At 36.3% G+C, this 22614-nt stretch overlaps 1 pseudogene; it reads right to left on the reverse strand.

Annotated features, from left to right (window-relative positions):
- Positions 1-19694: 19694 nt before the first annotated feature.
- LOC122690433 lies at positions 19695-20741 on the reverse strand (annotated as a pseudogene).
- Between the last annotated feature and the right edge of the window lie 1873 nt (positions 20742-22614).

The raw sequence follows: 22614 nt of genomic DNA on the forward strand, positions 1-22614 counted from the left end.
CTTTTCTTCTTGGTTATTGGTAGCTTATAGTTGCACATAGGCCATAAATTGCATTTAACATCAACTCTTAGTGCCCTACCTTAATACATCGCCTTTGGCATCAGCTGTCAATGAAAGAAAAACCCAGAGTTCTTGGCCTGGTATCTAGTCTAGCTTCAGACTTCTTTACCTAGCCCATCTCCATCCATTCCTCCACTTCAGTTATTTTTTTTTTTCACTTTATTCCAGGCATTTCCAACTCTCTGCTTCCTGACCCCTCTTCCTAGAAGGCACTCTCTGCTATTAAAATCTCACCAACCTTTACTTTAGATCCCACCTGATTCAGGAATGTATCCTTATTCTTATCACACTCAGTGATGTCTCTTTCCTTTTTGCTCTTGAAGCACCAATTGACTTGACAATGCCTATTATATTTAGCATGATTAGTATAGCATTTAACCAGGCTAGGGATTGTAGAACTGCATTGAATGAAGGAAGTATTTTGAATATTTGAATGCCCCCAACAGATGTATTCATGTCCAAAAAATGCTGCTAGTTAACCTATCTCTGCCCTCAGCTCTCCCCTTTACAAATGTATGTTGCTCTAGATTTGTTTCAAATTCATCCCTTCTCAAAGTTCTGGAGACTTTGAGTTCTATTTACAGAATTCATTCATTTGAGATATTGTGCCCTGTTTATCTTCATCGCTTCCCTAAAGTTATGGTCAGTCTCTGATATTTAATTTCTTCAGAGATCCTTAACTCTCTCCTCCAAAAGGCTGGACCTAATTAATGCAAAGTAGGAGACAAGGGAAATGGATCTTTCTGTTACCCTCCAGGCCTTAGCCAATACTGCCTTGACCCTGGGCACTAGTTTCGAATTTTGTATGTTGATGATATGTTGTTTAAATCTTTAGTAATATCCTCTCTGTTTTATGGGTTAAATGGGACACTTTATCTCCTTTCCCTGATTCCATTCTTGACACTAATTCTGTTATCTTATGTTTAAATAATTATTATAGTTTAAAATATTTTTATTTCTTATTGAATCTTTGCAAGAGTCTTGTAAAGCAGAAAGAAGAGATATTATTAACGTATATTAAAGATAAAGAAACAGCTTCAGAGTGGTAAAATGTCTTAATGCCACACATTAGAAAGGGCAGGAATATTACTACAACCTAATGATTATCCTTCAGTTACAGCTGTAGCCTCACGCTTGCCATTTTTGGGACTCCTACACTCCTTCATAATAATGATAGTAAAGATCAAAAACTTTAAAAAAAATGGAGAAAGTGCAATAATCAATTAACAAAGACGTGGAAGAATTAAAGAATAAACATACTGAGACAAACAACACAATTACTGAAATTAAAAATACTCTAGAAGGAATCAATAGCAGAATATCTGAAGCAGAACAAATCTGTGAGCTGAAAGATAAGATGGCGGAAATAACATCTGAAGAGAAGAATAAAGTAAAAAGAGTGAAAGGAACTGAGGATAGTCTCAGAGGTCTCTGGGACAATATCAAATGCACCAACATTTGAATTATAGGGGTCTCAGAAGAATTGCAGAAGGCAATGGCACCTCACTCCAGTACTCTTGCCTGGCAAATCCCATGGACAGAGGAGCCTGGTAGGCTGCAGTCCATGGGGTCGCTAAGAGTCGGACACGACTGAGCGACTTCACTTTCACTTTTCACTTTCATGCACTGGAGAAGGAAATGGCAACCCACTCCAGTGTTCTTGCCTGGAGAATCCCAGGGACGGGAGAGCCTGCTGGGCTGTCGTCTATGGGGTTGCACAGAGTCAGACACGACTGAAGCTACTTAGCAGCAGAAGAAAAAGAAGAAGAATAGAAAAAGAAAGGGTATGAGAAAATTTTTGAAGTGATTATAGTTGAAAATTTCCCCAATATGGAAAAGGAAATAGTCAATGAAGTCCAAGAGGCACAAAGTGTCCCATACAGGGTAAACCCAAGGAGAAACATGCCAAGACACATACTAATCAAATTAACAAAGACTAAACACAAAGAAAGAATATTAAAAGCAGCAAGGGAGAAGCAACAAGTAACATACAAAGGAAACCTCATATACTTAACAGTTGATCTTTTCAGCAAAACTCTTCAGGCCAGAAGGGAATGGCAGGATATATTTACAGTAGTGAAAGGGAAAAATCTACAACCAAATTACAGCACCCAGCAAGGATCTCACTCAAAATTGACGGAGAAATAAAAAGCTTTTCAGACAAGCAAAAGTTAAGACAATTCAGTGCCAACAAACCAGCTTTACAACAAATGTTAAAGGAATTTATATAGTTGAGAAATACAAGAGAAGAAAGAGATACACAAGATCAACCCCAAACAATTAAGAAAATGGCAATAGGAACACATATATCAATAATTACTTTAAATGTGAATGGATTAAATGCTCCAACTAAAAGACACAGACTGGTTGAATGGATACAAAAACAAGCGCCATATACATGCTGTCTACAAGAAATCCACTTCAGACCTAAAGACACATATAGACTGAAAGTCAGAGAATCAAAAAATATATCCCATGCCAATAGGAAGCAAAAGAAAGCTGGATTAGCAATCCTCATATCACACAAAATATACCTTAAAATAAAGAAGATTGAAAGAGATAAGGAAGGACACTACATAATGATCAAGGGATCAATCCAAGAGGAAGACATAACAATTGTAAATATCTATGCACCCAACATAGGAGCACCTCAATGCATAAGACAAACTCTAACAGATATAAAAGGAGAAATTGACAGTAACACAATAATAGTAGGAGATTTTACACCCCACTCACACCAATGGACAGATCATCAAAAGGGAAAATTAATAAAGAAACACAAGTCTTAAATGATACATTAGATGAGATGGATCTCATTGATATCTTCAAGACATTCCATCCAAATGCAGAAAAATACACCTTCTTCTCAAGCGCACATGGAACATTCTCCAGGATGACCACATCTTGTGTCACAAATCAAATCTCAGTAAATTTAAGAAAATTGAAATTGAATCAAGCATCTTCACTGACCATAACACTATGAGACTAGATATCAATTACAAGAGAGAATAAAAAAAACTATAAGAAACACAAGCACATGGAGATTAAACAACACGTTTCTAAATAACCAACAGGTTACTGAAGAAATCAAAAGGGAAATAAAAAAATTTCTAGAAACAAATGACAATGAAAACACAACTCAAAACCTATGGGATGCAGCAAAAGCAGTTCTAAGATGTATGTATCCCATTGTTCATTGCAGCCTATTTTACAATAGCTAGAACATGGAAGCTACCTAGATGTCCATCAACAGATGAATGGATAAAGAAGTTGTAGTACATATACACAATGGAATATTACTCAGCCATAAGAAAGGAACACATTTGAGTCAGTTCTGATGAGGTGGATGAACCTAGAACCTATTACACAGAGTGAGGTGAGTCAGAAAGAGAAAGATAAATATCGTATTCTAACGCATATATACAGAATCCAGAAAAATGGTACTGAATAATTTACTTACAGGGCAGAAATGGAGAAACAGACATAGAGAATAGATTTATGGACATGGAGAGAGGGGAGATGAGGGTGAGATGTATAGAAAGAGTAACACGGAAACTTACATTACCATGGTAAAGTAGATAACCAATGGGAACTTGCTGTATGGCTCAGAAAACTCAAACAGGGGCTCTGTATCAATCTAGAGGAGTGGGATGGGGTGGAAGATGGGAGGGAGGTTCAAAAGAGAGGGGATACATGTATACCTATGGCTTATTCATGTTGAGGTGTGATAGAAAACAGCAAAAACAAAAAGAAAGAGAAAAGAAATTTGAGCTTTCTGTAGAATTCTGATAACTTCAAGAGAGCTGGTAAGCCACTTTGTTTTCTGTGCATCTCCAAATATTTTGGATAATATTCATTACCTATAATAACAACAGAGCAACTTCAAGTAAAGCATTAATGTATCTCAAATAAGACCTCAAATACATAGGGGAATTTCTACCAAGTATCTTTAGAGAGGAAGTACCAACAGCCAAAGTGAGCAGATATTTTCTTAAAAACATTATAGGAAATGGAAAACAAAACAAAAAAAAAGAAATGGAAAACAGCCTCCTGAAGAGCAAGAAAGCCATTTTATATATACTGTTTCTCAAAGAAACAATAACATTTTAAATACTTAATTGTATATTAAGCTATATATATATATATATATATATATCACATTTTATATAAATATATATGTATAAATATTAAGCTGGCAATATTCATGCCCCAAGAAATTTTACGTGCCATAAAGAGCTAGTCACACTTTGGTAATCTGAAACACCTGGAAAACTCAGCTTTTCAAACAGAGCTGACAGGGTCAGGGCGAAATAAAATAGTCCTGAATATCCAAAATAGATGTCATAATGTCCATAAACTAAAACGTATGCATTTTATTCCATAGAGCATGGTTTTCCCTTTCCAAATAAAATAAAATAAGCAGGTAGTTGTGTTCTCCAGCTGAGACTTGACTGGTGAACATGGCTTCAGTTTCAAAAATCAGGCCTGAGCCCCTGTGATGGGAGCACTGAGTCTAAACTGCTTGATTAACAGAGACTGTCAGGCCCCAGGGAATATTAACTGGAGTGGGGTACCACAGAGGTCCACATCTCAACACCAGGACTTGGCTTTACACAACTACCTGGAAATCCCACTACTGGAAACCTCAGGCCAAATGGCTAGTAAGACTGGAACACAGTCACAACCATCAAAAAAGAAAAAAAAAAATGAGATGACAAAAAGCATATATTACAGACAAAGAAGCAAGGTAAAAGGCTACAAGATCAAATAAGTGAAGAGGAAACAGGCAACCTATCTGAAAAATAATTTAGAATAAATAGTAAAAAATAAAATAGTAAAGAAAGCTCAAAATATTGAAAACAGAATGGAGAAAATTCAAGAAACATTTAACACAGTTAACAAAAACCTGCTGCTGCTGCTGCTGCTAAGTCGCTTCAGTCGTGTCCGACCCTGTGCGACCCCATAGACGGCAGCCGACCAGGCTCTGCCATCCCTGGGATTCTCCAGACAAGAACACTGGAGTGGGTTGCCATTTCCTTCTCCAGTGCATGAAAGTGAAAAGTGAAAGTGAAGTCGCTCAGTCGTGTCTGACTCTGCAACCCCATGGACTGCAGCCTACCAGGCTCCTCCATCCATGGTATTTTCCAGGCAAGAGTACTGGAGTGGGGTGCCATTGCCTTCTCCAAACAAAAACCCAGAAGAAATGAAAAATAAACAAACAGTGATGAACAACACAATTACTGAAGTTAAAAATATTCCACAAGGAATCAATAGAATAACTGAGGCAGAAGAATGGATAAGTGAACTGGAAGATAGAATGATAGAAGCAATTGCTGAGGAGCAGAATAAAGAAAAGAAATGAAAAAAAAAAATGAAGGTTATCTCAGAGACCTCTGGAACAATATTAAATGCACCAATATTTGAATTATAGGTGTCCCAAAAGAAGAAGATAAAAAAGGAGCGGTATGAGAAAATATTTGAGATTGTAGTAGACAACTTCCCTAACAGGGAAAGGAAATCGCCACCCAAGTCCAGGAAGGCCAGAGAGTACCATATAGGTTAAACTCAAAGAGAAGTAGAGCAAGGCACATATTAATCAAACTAACAAAAGTTAAACACAAAGGAAAATATGAAAAACAAGGGAAAAGCAAAAACATAAAATAAAATAAAATAAAATACCAAGTTACTAACTTCCTACTTTTGCATGCCAGTCCTCAATGCTGAAAAGGATATCTTTTCTTGGTGTTAGTTCTAGAAGGTCTTGTAGGTCTTCATAGAACCATTCAACTTCAGCTTCTTTGGCATTAGTGGCTGTGGCATAGACTTAGATTACTGTGTTATTGTATGGTTTTCCTTGGAAACTACTGAGATCATTCTGTCATTTTTTAGACCGCACCAAGTACTGCACTTCAGACTTTGTTGTCTATGAGGGCTACTCCATTTCTTCCAAAGGATTATTGCTCACAGTAGTAGATATAATGGTCATCTGAGTTAAATTCACTCATTCCCGTCCATTTTACTTCTCTGCTTACTAGAATTGACGATGTTCACCTTTGCCATATCTTGTTTGACGACTTTCAATTTACCTTGATTCATGGACCTAACAATTCAGGTTCCTATGCAGTATTGTTCTTACAGCATCCGACTTTACTTCCACCAACCAGACACATCCACAACTGGGTTTTGTTTCTGCTTTGGCTCAGCCTCTTCATTCTTTGTGGAGCTATTTCTCTGCTATTCTCCAGTATCATATTGGATACCTACTGACCTGGCAGAGGGGGGTCACCTTTCAGTGTCATATCTTTTTGTCTTTTCATATTGTTTGCCATTGCTTTCTACATACCAATAACTACATTAAGTGTCTTGACCAAAAGACACGGACTAGATCAATGGACACAGAAATGTTTCTGTGTATATGCTGCCTACAAGAGACTTACTTCAAACCCCTAAGGACACAGACAGACTGAAAGTCAGGGGATGGGAAAAGATATTCCATGCAAATGGAATGAAATTTACTGAGGCTTGAATTGTCACCTAAGATGTGATCTATCCTGGAGAATGTTTCATATGCACTTGAGAAAAAGTATATTCTGCTGTTTTGAGATGAAATATCCTGAAAATATCAATTAGGAGCATATGGACTAATGTGTGCTTTAAGACTTGTTCTTCCTTTTTAATTTTCTGTGTGGAGGATCTGTCCACTGGTATAACTGAAGTGTTAAAATCACCACTTAAACCAATTAAATTAAATTGAATTGGAATTAAAAGGTAACATGAATAGCAATACTTATATTAGACAAAATAGATTTTACAATAAAAAATTTTACAAGAGATAAGGAAGGACACTACATAATGATCAACAGATCAATCCAAAAAGAAGATATAAAAAATTATAAATAATTAAGCATCCAACAGAGGAGCACCTCAATACATAAGGCAAATGTTAATCATGAAATAGGAAATTGATAGTAACACAATAATAAGGGACTTTAACACCCTACTTATACCAATGAAGAGATCCTCCACAGAGAAAATTGAAAAGGAAACACAAGCCTTGAATCACACATTAGCACAAATGCACCTAATTGATATTTTCAGGACATTTCATCCCAAAACAGCAGAACACACTTTTTCTCAAGTGCACATGGAACAGTCTCCAGGATAGATCACATCTTGGGTCACAAATCAAGCCTCAGAAAACTTAATAAAGTTGAAATCATATCAAGTATCTTTTCTGATGATAATTTTATTAGATTAGATATCAATTATAGGGGGAAAATGTAAAAAGCACAAACAGATGGAAACTAAACAACACACTTCTAAATGACCAAGAAGTTATTGAAGAAATCAATAGGGAAATCAAAAGGAAAACACCTAGAAAAAAAAATGAAAGCAAAAGCACAACCACTGAAAGCCTATGGGATGCATCAAAAAAAGTTCCAAGCTGGAAGTTCATAGTAATACAAGTCTACGTCAAGAAATGAGAAAAACATCAAATAAATCACCTAACCTTACACCTAAAGCAACTGGAAAAAGAATAATAAAAACCCCTCAAGGTTAGGAGAAGAAAAGTAATTATAAAAATTGGAGAAGAAATAAATTCTAAAAAGTAAAGGAAATAATAGCAAAGCTCAATAAAACTAAAATCAGGTTCAACATAAACAAAATTAGCAATCATACTCATCAAGAAAAAAAAAGGAAGTTTCAAATCAATAAAATTAGAAATGAAAAATAAATTAAAACAAACAACACAGAAATAGAATCATAAGAGACTCAGTTCAGTTCAGTTACTCAGTTGTGTCTGACCTTTTGCAGCCCAATGGACTGCAGGACACCAGGCTTCCCTGTCCATCACCAACTCCTGGAGCTTCCTCCAACTCATATCCATCAAGTCAGTGATGCCAGCCAACCATCTCATCCTCTGTCATTCCCTTCTCCTCCTGCCTTCAATCTTTCCCAGCATGGGGGTCTTTTCCAATGAATCAGTTCCTTGCATCAGGTGGCAAAATTATTGGAGCTTCAGCTTCAGCATCAGTCCTTCCAATGAATATTCAGGGATGATTTCTTTTATGATTGACTGGCTTGATCTTCTTGCAGTCTGAGTCTTTGCCAACACCACAGTTCAAATCACCAATTCTTTGGTGCTCAGCTTTCTTTATAGTCCAACTCTCACATCCATATATGACTACTGGAAAAACCATAGGTTTGACTAGACAGATCTTTGTTGGTAAAGTCATGTCTCTGCTTTTTAATATGCTGTGGAGATTTGTAATAGCTTTTCTTCCAAGGAGCAAGCCTCTTTTAATTTCATGACTGCAGTCACCATCTGTGGTGATTTTGGAGCCCAAGAAAATAAAGTCTGTCACTGTTTCCATTGTTTCTCCATCTATTTGCCATGAAGTGATGGGATCAGATGTCATGATCTTAGTTTTCTGAATGTTGAGTTTTAAACCAGCTTTTTCACTCTCTTCTTTCACTTTCAAGAGGCTCTTTAGTTCTTCTTCACTTTCTGCCATGAGGGTGGTGTTATCTGCATATCTGAGGTTATTGATATCTCTTCCTGCAATCTTGATTCTAGCTTGTGCTTCATCCAGCCTGGCATTTTGCATGATGTACTCTGCATATAGGTTAAATAAGCAAGATGACAATATACATCTTGACATACTCCTTTTTCATGGAACCATGAAAAACTGTATGCCAATAAAATGTACAACCTGGAAGAAATTGGCAATATCTTAGAAAAGTACAACCTTCCAAAACTGATCAAGGAAGAAATAAAAATCATGAACAGATGAATCACAAGCACCAAATTTGAAACAGTGATCAAAAATTTTCCAACAAACCAAACCCCAAGGCTAGATGGCTTCACAGGCAAATTCAATCAGACATTTATAAAATAAGTAGCAGCTATCCTTCTTAGACTCATCCAAAAATTAAAGATGGAGGAGCACTCCCAAAACTCATTGTACATTGCTTCATTACCCTGATATCAAAGCCAGACAAAGATATTACAAAAAAAAAAGAAAACTACAGGCCAATATCACTGATGAACATAGATGCAAAGTCTTCAACAAAATACTAACAAACTGAATCTAACAGGACATTAAAAGGATTATACAACATGATCAAGTGGGATTTATCCCAGGGATGAAAGGATTCCTCCATATATGTAAATCAATCAATGCGATATGCCATATAAACAATTTGAAAGATAAAAGCCATATGATAATTTTAATAGATGCACAAAAATTGTTTTGATAAAATTCAACACCCATTTGTGATATTAAAAAAAAAAAGAAAGAAAGAAATCCTCCAGAAAATGGCCATGGAATGAACCTACCACAACATGGTAAAGGCCATATGGAACAAACTCATAGCAAATTGCACCCTCAGTGGTGAAAAATTGAAAGCATTTCCTCTAGGATCAGGGTGTCCACTCTAGCCACTATTATTCATTATAGTTTTAAAAATACTAGTCACAGCAATCAGAGAAGAAAAAGAAACAAAAGGAATCCATATGGAAAGAAGAAATAAATCTCTCACTGTCTGCAGGTAACTTGATATTATACATAGAAAATCCTAAAGATGGCACTAGAAAATTAGTAGAGCTAATGAATGAATTTAGTAAAGTTGCAGGATGCAAAGTTAGTACATAAATATCACTTACTTTCCTATACACTAACATGAAAAATCAGAAAGAGGAATTAAGGAGGCAATCACATTCACCTTTGTAACAAAAGAATAAAACAACTAAGATTAAACCTACCAAAGTAGACAAAGACCTGTATACAGAAAACTATAAGACAATGATGAATGAAATGGCAGATGACACAAATAGATGAAGAGATATATCATGCTCTTCAATTGGATGAGTCAATATTGTGAAAATTACTATACTAACCAAATCAATCTACAGATTAAATGTAATCCTTATCAAATTACCAATGGCATGTTTCACAGAAGTAAACAAACAGTTTCACAATTTGTATGGAAAAGCAAGATCTCGAATAGTCAAAGCAATCTTGAGAAAGAATGGAGCTAGAAGAATCAACCTCCTGACTTCAGACTATACTACAATGCTACAATCATTAAGACAGCATGGTACTGGAACAAAAACAGAAATATAGATCAATGGAACAAGATAGAAACCCCAGAGTTAAACCCACGCACCTATGGGCACCTTATCTTTGACAAAGAATGCAAAAATATACAATGGAGGAAAGACAGCCTTTCAATAAGTGGTGCTGTGAAAAGTGGGCAGCTACATGTAAAAGAATAAAATTAGAACACTTCCTAACACCATACACAAAAACAAACTCAAAATGGATTGAAGATCTAAATGTATGACCAGAAATGATAAATGTATCAGAGGAAAACATAGATGAAACTCTCTGACCTAAATCACAGTAAGATCCTCTTTAACACACCTCCTAGAGTAATAGAAATAAAAACAAAAATAAGCAAGTAATTAAACTTTCAGCTAATTTAACTTAAAACCATTTGCATAGCAAAGGAAACTATAAACAAGGTGAAAGGATAACCCTCAGAATGGGAGAAAATAATTGCAAATGAAATGACTGACAAAGGATTAATCTCCACAATATACAAGCAGTTCACACAACTCCACTACTAGAAAAAACAAGCAACCCAATCAAAAATGGACAGATCACCTAAACAGACATTTCTCCAAAGACAAACAGATGGCCAAGAAACACATGAAAAGATGCTCATCACTCAATAATAGAGAAATGCAAGTCAAAAGTACAATAAGATATCACCTCACACCAGTCAGAATGGCCATCATCAAAAATTCCACAAACAATAAATGCTGGAGAGGATGTAGATAAAAGGGAAACTTCTTGCACTGTTGGTGAGAATATAAAATGATACAGCCACTATGGAGAATAATATGGATATTCCTTTAAAAATTATTAATAAAAATACCATGTGACACAGCAGTCCCACTACTAGGCATATACCCTGAGAAAACCATGAATGAAAAAGATACATGTACCCCAGTATTTGGGCTTCTCAGTTGGTGCTAGTAGTAAAGAACCCGCCTGCCAATGCAAGAGAATAAGAGATGCAGGCTCAATACCTGGGTCTGGAAGCTCCCCTAGAGGAGGGCATGGCAACTCATTCCAGTATTATTGCCTAGAGAATCCCATGGACAGAGGAGCCTGGCAGGCTGTAATCCATAGTGTTGTAAAGCACCAGACACAACTGAAGTGGCTTGGCACTCACACACCCCAATATTGATTGTACCACTGTTTAAAATGGCCAGAGCATGGAAGCAACATATCAAATTTTTGGATCCTTCCTTTTTTAGCTTGAGAGAAACAAAAGGTGGAATAATATTTTGTTATCTTTTTTTATACTCGTGGGCACTACTCTCCTGAAAACTGTCTTTGTTGTTCACTCATTCACTCATGGCCAACTATTTGCAACCCCATGGACTGCAGCTCACCAAAGCTTCCCTGTCCTTCACCATCTCCTGGAGCTTGCTCAAACTCATATCCATTGAGTCAGTGATGCCATCAAATCACCTCACCCTCTGTCGTTTTGTTCTTTTCCTGCTTCCTATCTTTTCCAGCTTCAGGGTCTTTCCAATGAGTTGGCACTTTGCATCATGTAGCCAAATTATTGGAGCTTCAGCCTCAGCATGAGTCCCTCCAATGAATATTTGGGATTGATTTCCTTTAGAATTGACTGGTTTGATCTCCTTGCAGTCTAAGGGACTCTCAAGAGTCTTCTCCAACACCACAGTTCAATAGCATCAGTTCTTCAGCTCTCAGCCTTCTTTATGGTCCAACTCTCCCATCCATACCTGACTACTGGAAAAAGTATACCTTTGGCTATAGAGACCTTTGTCAGCAAGTCCCAACCCAGGGATTGAATCCAGGTCTCCTTCATTGCAGGCAGATTCTTTACTGTCTGAGCCACCAGGGAAGCCTAACTACTGTCTGAAAGTGAAAGTTAAAGTCACTCAGTCATGTCCTACTCTTTGTGACCCCATGGACTTTAGCCTGCCAGGCTCCTCTGTCCTTGCAATTCTTGAGGCCAGAATACTGGAATGGGTAGCAGGTCCCTTCTCCAGAGGAATCTTCCCAACCCAGGGATCGAACCCAGGTCTCCCACGTTTCAGGCTGATTTTTTACCATCTGAGCCACTGTAGACTTTTGAGAATACTTGATACATGTACTTGTAAGACAGAGGTCAATGTCTTATTTTCTTTTTTCTTCCAGTTTTATTGAGATGTAATTGACATACAGCACTGTATAAAGTTATGGTCTACAGAAAAATGATTTGAGTTACATATATCATGATATGTTTATCACAATGAGTTTAGTGAACACCCACCATCTCGAACAGATACAAAGCCAAAGAAATAGAAAAAGTATTTTGCCTTGTGGTGAGAACTCAAGATTTAATCTCAAAATTTTTCATATATAATGTACCCTGGTGCTAATTATATTTATCATGTTGTACATTACCTACCTGTGGTTCATGTGCTCAGTCTTGTCTTCTTTGTGAGTCAATGGACTGTAGCCCAACAGGCTCCCTTTTCCATGGAGTTTTCCAGGCAAAAATACTGGAGTGGGTTGCCATTCCTTTACTCCAGGGTATCTTCCTGTTCCAGAGCAATTCTTGTGTCTCCTGCATTGGAGATAGATTTTTTACCTCTGAGCAACCTGGAAAGCCCCAGGTGGCTACTGCTTTATAAAGCCTCTACTTTATAAGATATAGTAGTATTTATCTTATAGAAGGAGATATGTATCTTTTGACTGACTTAAACCAATACCCTCTGCCACCACTCTATGACTCTGGTAACCACAAATCTCATCTCTCTTTCTATGCTTTGACTTTGTTTGATTCTTTGTTTCTGAAGTATAACTGACCTACAATATTATATGTAGGTCATGTTACACAACATGGTCACTTGATATTTCTGTACATTTCAAAATAACCGCCATGGTAAGTTTAGTTACCATCTGTCACCAGACAATGATACTATACAACTACTATTTGCCACATTGTACCTTTCATACCTGTGATTCATTTATTTCATAATTGGAATTCTGTACTTCTTAGTCTCACTCAACTATTTCTCTCCTCCTTCCATCTCCATTAAATCCGGCAACCACCTGTTTAGTCTCTTTATCTATGTCTCTGTTTCCGTTTTGTTGTGTTGGTCCATTTTTTTTTTTTTTTTTTTTTTTTTTAGATTTCACATATAAGTGAAATTACACGGTACTATCTATCTCTGGCTTAATTCTTTTACTTAACAAAATATTTTCTAGGTCCTCTCATGTAGTTGTGAATAGTAAGATTTCATTCTTTTTATAACTAAATAACGTTAAATTGCATATATGTACCACATCTTCAATATTCATTCATTTATTGATGGGCACTTGGTTTGCTTCCTTATAATGGCTATTGCAAATAATTTTGCAAGAAATAGGAGTGCATATATCATATCTAATTATTGTATTTGTTTTGTTAGGATAAATATCCAGGAGTGGAATTGCTGGATTGTAGGATAGTTTCTATTTTTACATCTGAGAAATTTCTATGTTTTTTTTCCATAGTGAGTGTGTTAATTTAAATTCCAACTAACAGTGCACAAGGGTACACTTTTCTCCAAATGTTTGCCAAAACTTTTATTTTTGTAATTCTTGATACTTTCCATTTGACAGGTGTGAGGTGATATCTCATTTTAGTTTTTATTTGTATTTCTCTGATGATTAGTGATGTTGAGCATCTTTTAATGTGTCTTTGGTCATCTGTATGTTGCCTTTGTGAAAACGTATTTTCAGGTCCTCTGCCCATTTTTTAATCCAACTGTTTAGTTTTTTGATGGTGATTTGTATATCTTGGATATGAATCTATTACTAGATACACCACTTACAAATATCTCCCCCCATTCACTATATAGCCTTTTCATTTCATTGATAGTTTCCTTTGCTGTTCAAAAGTTGTTTTTTGTTTGTTTGTTTGTTTGTTTGTTTAGTTTGATATAGTTGAATTTATTTTTTCTATTGTTTCTGTTGCCTGAGGAGACATATAAAAAAAAATCTTGCTAATACAGATTTCACAGAATACTCCTATGCTTTCTTCCAGAAGTATTATGGTTTCAGGTCTTATATTTAAGTATTTAATCCAATTGGGGTTTATTTGTGTATATTGTGTGAAAAAGTAGCCCCATTTGTTTGTTTTTCATGTAACTGTCCTGTTTTCCCTGAAAAGTGATCCTTTCCCAATGCATATTTATACCTCCTTTGTCATAGATTAATTGCCCCATATAAGTGTGAGTTTATTTATGGGCTCTCTATTCTCTACCATCGATGTATGTGTCTATATCATAGCATTTTGATTTATAGTTTAATATAGTATAGCTTTATAGTACAGTTTGAAATCAGGGAGCAGGAAACTTTTGGCCATTCAGGATATTTTGTGTTCCATACATATTTTTGAAATATTTGTTCTAATTCTGTGAAAAGGACATTGTTATTTGATAGAGATTACATTGAATTTGTAGATCGGCTTGGGTAGTATGGTCATTTTAACAATATTGACGTTTCCTATCCATGAGCATGGTATATCTTTGCACCTATTTGTGTCCTCCTCAGTTTCTTTCATCAATGAGCTATAGCTTTCGGAGTACAGACCTTTTGCCTATTTTAATTAGATTTTCCCTATATATTTTATTCTTTTACACATCATAGTAAATAAGATTGCTTTCTTTTTTTTCTTAATAATTCCTTTTTAGTGCATAGAAATGCAAGATTCCTGTGTATTAATCTTGTAGCTTATACTTTAGAGAATTCTTTCATGAGTTCTAGTAGTTTTCTTGATGACATGTTTAGAATTTTTTGTATAGAGTATCATGTCACCTGTAAACTGTAACAGTTTTACTTCTTCCTTTCCAATTTGGATTCCTGATTCCTGTAGCTAGGACTTTCAATATTATGTCAAATAGAAGTGGTAAGTGTGGGCATTGTTGTCTTGTTCCTGATCTTAGAAGAAATACTTTCAGCTTTTCACCATTGAATATAATGTCAGCTGTAGGCTTTCACATACATACTTATCATATTGTATATGTTCTGTCTATGCCCACTTTCTGGAGAGCTTTTTATCATAAATGGTTATTCAATCTTGTCAAAAGCTTATTTTGCATCTGTTGAAATGATCATATGATTTTTATTTTTCAATTTCTTAATGTGATATATCATTTTATTTTGCAGATATTGAGCTATCTTCTCTTCCTGGAATAAATCCCACTTGATCATGATGTATGGCCTATTTAATATATTGCTGGATTTGGTGTGCTAATATTTTGTAGAGATTTTTTGCATCTATGTTCATTAGTGATATTGGTCTGTAATTTTCTTTTTTGGGTGATATCCTTATCTGGTTTTGGTAACAAGAGTGATGTTGGCTTCTTAGAATGGGTTCAAAAGCAATCCTTCCTCTGCAAATTTATTGACTAGTTTGAGAAAAGTAGATATTAACTTTTTCTATGTGTTTAGGAGAATTCACTCATGAAGACAAAGGTTCCTGGACTTCTGATGACAGTTATTTTTAATTACTGATTCAATTTCCTTATTGATAATTGTTCTGTTCATATTTTCTATTTTTTCCTTTTTTAGTCTTGTAAGATTGTACATTTCTAGGAATTTGTACACTTCTATGATGTCCATTTTATTGGTATATAGTTAATAGTAAGCTCTTATGATTCTTTGTATTTCTTTGGTATCATTTGCACTTCTTTTACATTTCTCATTTTATCGATTTGGGTCCTCTCTCTTTTTTTCTTGATGAGTCTGACTAAAATTTTATTGATTTGATTTTTCTTTTCAAAGAAATAGTTCTTCGTTTTATTGACCTTTTGTATTATTTTTGTCTCTATTTAAATTAGCTCAACTCTGATCTTTATAATTTATTTCCTTCTACTAACTGGATTTTGTCTGTGCTTCTTTTCCTAGTTCCTATAGGTGTAAGGTTAGGTGGTTTAATTTGAGATTTGTTGTTTGTTTGTTTCCTGAGAAAAGCTTGCACTTTTATAAACTACCCCCTCAAAAGAGCTTTTGCCTGAATCTCATAGATTTGGGATCATTGTGTTTTCGTTTGCACTTATCTCCATGTATTTTTTATCTCCTCTTTGAGATCTTCAGTGATCCATTGATTGTTTAGTTGCACATTGTTTAAGCCTTCACATGTTTGTGATTTTTGCAGTTTATTTCCATGTAGTTGATTTCTAGTCTAGTCTCATAGCATGGTGGTTAGAAAATATGGTTGATGTGCTTTCAATTTTCTCAAATTTACCAAGACTTGTTTTGTCATCTAGCATGTGATCTGTCCTGGAGAATGTTTCATGTGCACTTGAAAAGAATTTCTATTCTCTTGCTGTTCTACTCTGTCATTTTTAAGGCCAGTGTTTATTGCTTTTCTGTCTGGATGATCTGTCCATTGGTGGAGGTGGGATGTTAAAGTTTCCTATGTTTATCATGTTATTGTCAATTTCTTGTTTTATGTCTGCTAATATTTGCTTTAGGCATTTATGTACTTATGCTTGGCACATATGTATTTACAAGTGTTATATGTTCTTATTGTATATATCCCTTTATCATTATGTAATTTCCTTCTTTGTCTTATTATATTGTTTGTTTTAAGGTCTGTTTTGTTTGATAGAAGTATTGCTACATCTGTTTTCTTTCCATTTCCACTTTCATGGCATATGGTTTTTCATTTTCTCATTTTCAGTTCATGTGTGTCTTGAAAACCTAGGTGAATCTCTTATAAGTAGCATATATTGAGTTGGCCAAAAAGTTTTTTGAGGCTCCAAGGGAACTCTTTGTTTAGCCCAATATATGGACTTTATTTTTATATCCATTCAGCCACTCTTCTCTTTTAATTGGAGAGTAAAGTCCATTTATTTTTAAAGTAATTCCTGATAGGCATATTCCTTTGTGTTCCTTTATTTCACTTTTGCTGTCTGCCCTTTTGATTTGGTAACTATCTTCAGTGTTATGTTTGGATTTTTTTCAGTTTTTTGGTGTTCTGCATCTATTATAGATTTTCAGTTGTGCTTATCATGAGTTATATATATGTATAACCATATACATATATATGGTTATATATATATATATATATATATATAACCATATCTCAACCCTATGCCATCTTTAAATTATTCCCATATTTTTATTATTTTCTTTTTTCTGTTTGGCTAAAATAATTTCCTCTACTATGTCTTCCAGTTTGCTGATCTATCTCTAAGTATATTATCTAATCTACTGTTGATTCATATAAGTGTGTCATTTAATTGTTACTGCATTATTTATCTCTGTTCAGCTCCTCTTTATATTGTCTTACTCTTTTTTACTGTTCTGTGTTCAACTGTTTTTTTGTCCTGAGTTCTTTGAGCATTTTAAGATTATAGCTAGGAATGCTTTATTGGGTAGATTGCTTATCTCCAATTCAATTAGTTCTTCTTCTGGGATTTTTTTTCCCTTGTTCCTTCATTTGGAACATATTCTTATGTCACTTTATTTTGTTTAATTTGTTTTCATTTCTATGTATTTGGTAAGCTGTTTATATTTCCTTATCTTAGAGAAATGGCTTTATGTAGGAGACATGCTATGGGGCTTAGCAGCATACTTCCTTCTTGTTACCAAAGCTATATGCTTTTGGAGTGGCCCCTTTATGGGTTATGTGGGTCTTTCTGCTATGATAAGCTGACAACTGTAGAAACTTGTAAGCATGGCTATCTCCTAGTCTAGTTGGCTTCTAGTATGTGGGGCAGGGTCCATCCATGGCTAGCTGCATGACCAGGGGAGTCCCAAAACTGGTGCTAATTCACTGGTATATGGGGTCATGTCATAAGTTAGTTGACTGCAGAGTTGGGATCCCAGATCTAGTATCCACCTGCTGTTGGGCTGGGCCATGGCCAAAGGCAGGTGGTTGAGAAGCTGAAGCTGTCCTGGGGCTGGTGTCAACCTCCTCGTGGGTGGATCTGGTGCTCTGAGTATCCTAATGTTGGTGCCTTCCCACTGGTGGGTAAGTTTTGATCCCCAGAAATACTACCAGCACATTATGTGCAGAGCTAAGACCTGGAGTCTCTGGCTGTGGGATGGAGTCCTAGAGTTGGTATCCACCCAATAGTAGATAGAGCTATGAACAAAAGAGTTCTGGGGCTAGTTCTGGCCCACCAGGTCCTAGGGTCTCTGGGTGCAGTGTGCAAGGGTCCCAGAATTGATGTCCACCCACACGTGAGAAGGGCTAGGGCCCAATCATCCTAGGCCTAATTCCCACTGCTGAGGAGTAAGGCTGTACCCCAGGGCTAGTTCTGGCCCACTGGTAGGCCGAGCTTGATACTGAGTACTCTAGCTCTGAGGTCTTGACTTCACTGACCTGTTGTCCTGTTGGGGGTGAGGCTGGGTTTTGGGTGTTGTGGTGAGTAGGGCAAGTTTCAAGGGAGCTAAGGGGGGAGTCCTACATCGATCAGTCTGCTACAGAAAGGATCTCAAAATGGTGTTTTCAACACTGCTGATGTGGGTCCTACATCAGGACACCCCTGAGATCCCTTGGAACCAGCCCTGTTCACCACAACACACAAAACCTAGCCTCACCCACAACAGGACAACAGGTCCAAAAATGTCTGTCGCCACTGTTTATGGCCCTAGAGTGAGTCCCAATTGCCTCCTCTGGGAGACTTTCCAAGATCAGCAAGTGAAATAACTTGGGTTACCAAGTTCCTTTCAAATTGTTACTTGTGTCCTGGGTCTCAGAGCTTGTGAGATTTTGTGTGTGCCCTTTAACAGGAGAGTCTCTATTTCCCTCAGCACATAAGTTTTCCTGAAAGTAAGCCCCACTGGCCTTGAAAGCCAAATGTTATAGAGGCTTATCTTTCTAGTGCAGGGTCTCTGGCTTGGGGAGCCCAGTGTGGGGCTTGGACCCTTATTCGTGTGGATAATCTCTGCAATTGCAATTATTCTCCTGTTTGGGGGTTACTTACCTAGAGATATGACTCTTGAATATACTGTGTGTCCACTCCTCCTTTCCATCTTGTGGCTCCTTCTTTACATCTTTAGTTGTAAAATATCTTTTCTGTTAGTGTTCAGGTTGTTCTCATCAATAATTGACCTGTAAGTATTTGTAATTGTGGCATGCTTGTGGAAGAAGGTGAGATCAGGGTCTTCCTACTCTGTCACCTTGGCCACTCCACCTCTGTATATGTTTTGATAAAGCTAGGATTGCATTGCTCTCCTGTGCATTTTTAAATGTGTAGACAATTCATCTATGTCCATCTGTTTTCAATTTGCATTTTGCTTCTTAAAGAGAAGGTGAAAATTTTGGACCCATTATTGAGGAACAGGTGTACAATTAATCATTTATTTATCCTTTTCTGTAAAGAAAGATATTTTCTCATATATATGTGCCATAAAACAATGCTTCCATTTTGACAGAAAATATAGGCATTATTATTTTGTTTTTTCAGAATGATCATTTTGAGGATGAATGGAAGAGAGCTATGTTTTGTTGAGGCACATAGCACTTTTTTTAAAGAAAGATCTTCAAGGTGACATAGATAAATTAATAGAGCACATAGATTATCCTAAGTAATTCTTTTATTACATTACTTTGGAAGCATCCCAAAATTCAAGAAAGATAGTTTTAAAACCTTCTTTCCTATGCTGAATTTCCAAAGCACCATCGTTTCATTTCACACATGACTGAAGAACCAAACTACCACTTTCTGAAAACCCATCAGAAAATTCTGAGATCTTAAAATAATACACAACTGGATCAAAACAGCAATTTAGATTTGCAAGAGACAGGGAAATGATATGGAAACATAGAGTGCTCTTAATAAAGGAGAAGTTTTAAAAGACTTTATTGCTTCACTACCATAAAGAATGGGAAGTTGAAGTAGTAAGGTGTGAAACACACAATGAATTCTACCACACACATCAGGACCATCCACAAAGCCTTTTTTCCTCTGGCATTTTGAGGGGGAACTTGGAATTCTTGTAAAAGTTTTCCTGTTCTCCCTGTACAATAAGTAACGATTACAACAGAGAATGCAAACTCTCCAAGTTCAACTACAGTTATCATGTCAATAGTAGATGCTATGTTAATGTATTGAAGCCCTAAATCAGCAAGTCAGGGCTCAAAGGGTTCAGTGTTGTTGTCTAATCCAACATTTCTCAAAATTTGAAATAGCAAACAGGCAGTCCCCATCATCACTCAGATGGCAGCACTGATGCCCAGATCATACCTATTCCAACCTCTGGTCCTGAAGGGCTTGAGGAGAAAGAAGTATCTCTGAAGGCTGTTACATGTCAAGAAACAAATGCTGGCATAGATATTGAGATACTTCAGGTAAAAGTACAGAAAGCAAAGGGTCCTCTGGAAAGGCCAATGGTGGCTGATTTAATAGTAAATCCAGAGGGATAAGGACAGCACATGAGCACAATTAGCCACAGAGAAGTTGATCATGAAAATAATGGCTTTATTATTCTTGCTGATGAAGTGACACAGAACCACAAGGCTATACTGTTGGCCCATAGACTAAGGATAAATCTTAGGATGTAAGTAGCTGCATAAAGGGAGTGCTGAAATAACATTTGAAGATCAGTGCACTTTGCTCTTGTACTGTTTGTGCTGTTGCTTCCCATCTTGAGGATTTGTGTTCCTTCCTTAGGGAAAGCATCAGAATGAGTATTTCTGCAGAAAATAGCCTATAAATGTAGTCAAGGGCATATCAGTCCATGTTTGGGTATACAAATAAACTTGTCTAGCAAAGAGGTATCCAAGTGTGAACCTCCATAAATTCAAAAGATCTTTTCTATGCAAACTGAAAATAGCTTGCTAATCTACAACTGGATAACAGTACTGTCAAAGATATTTTGGAGAATCAAAGAAATCACTATATTGGCAATAGCCTCAGTCAGGTTTTTTCCTTAGTAGTCAAAAGAAGAAGTAATCAAGCTTTCAGAGATAACCAACAAGCAAGTCTTCACTGACAAATAGTCCCTAAACATATATTTTAAGATTCTTGTTTTACATTCAGTTTTACAATTCTACCTGTATTGTCAAAATTTGAGATCTAGCTTTCCCTATCATTAACCTATTTTGAATGGCAACCTTACCAGGGATTAGATGACTGCTGAAATGAGTCTATGAACATTTAGGAATGAAACATGGGATAAAGGCCTGGTAAAGAGCTGGCTGGTCACTAGGCCTTGGAAAGATAAGGGTTTGGAAAAAATAGTGCAACTCAGATAACCATTGTCTCCTTCAGAATTTGGCTAAGAGCACAATTAGCTCTGTTTATATCACTTTGCACTTTCTTGAAGCTTCAGTAACTTTAGAGATCTGTGTTTGTTAATAAAATTACAGTAGCTTCAGACATTCATGTTTATTGAGACTATCCTTGCAACCACTGCAAGCAACTATCAGAGTATGTGAAGGACTAAAGGATATCTGGTGTAGCAAAAGGGATTGCCTCTACCTCGGCTCTTAGGGCAAGTTCAGTGAAAAAGTTATTAATGTGGACAGTTAAATTTTTAGCAATCATAATTGTTAGAAACCCGTCCCTCTAGTAAGCCAAAAATCCACATCCCTGGCATTTCAACCAGTTTTGCCTACCAAAACTAAATAAATAAATAAATTCTACTTCCTGTTATGCATGAAACTCTTGAAATATCTAAAGATAACAATTATGTCATTTCTCAAATCTTCCCTTATCCAAGTTAAATATCCATCCCAAATATGAAATAGTTATTGTACTTGGCTTTGGATCAGAACATTTTACTTTTAGTCAAAAGTGACTACAATACAACTTACTTTACCCATGAAAATGACAGTTTAAGAACCCAAATGTTTTATTTTTTTAGGAAATATAACATGCATTTGATTGCAGAGCAAAAGGATAGATGGGTTCTTAATACTCTCTTGTGACTTTCATCACTTGCAAAAGCAGTTAGTTTGCTTCCCATTTATAAAATTAAAATGAAAATAAGACAGACTTAACATTAGCTATTGAAAGCAATATAGGGTCAAGGACAGTGCCTAAACACAACCAAATAAAAAATGGAGAAGGCGAGGGTGGAATGTTTCAAGAGAACAGCATCGAAACATGTATATTATCTAGGGTGAAACAGATCACCAGCCCAGGTTGGATGCATGAGACAAGTGCTCGGGCCTGGTGCACTGGGAAGACCCAGAGGGAGCGGGTAGAGAGGGAGGTGAGAGAGGGGATCGGAATGGGGAATACATGTAAAACCATGGTTGATTCATGTCAATGTATGACAAGACCCACTGCAATGTTATAGAGTGGTTAGCCCCCAACTAATAAAAATGAATGAAAAAAAAATGTAAAAATCAGTCCACCCACGCATGGTTCATACAGTGCCAAACAACCTATTTGGTTCATTTGTGTTGACTATATGGGGCTCTCTGATAAATTGTGTTTACACACTGACTGTTAATTGCAATCAAACAATCAGTTCATTCCAGTAAACAGCTACTTTAAATGTGCTGTTGTTC

This window comes from Cervus elaphus, chromosome X, assembly GCF_910594005.1.
Source record: "Cervus elaphus chromosome X, mCerEla1.1, whole genome shotgun sequence".
In the NCBI taxonomy this organism is placed as follows: Eukaryota; Metazoa; Chordata; class Mammalia; order Artiodactyla; family Cervidae; genus Cervus; species Cervus elaphus.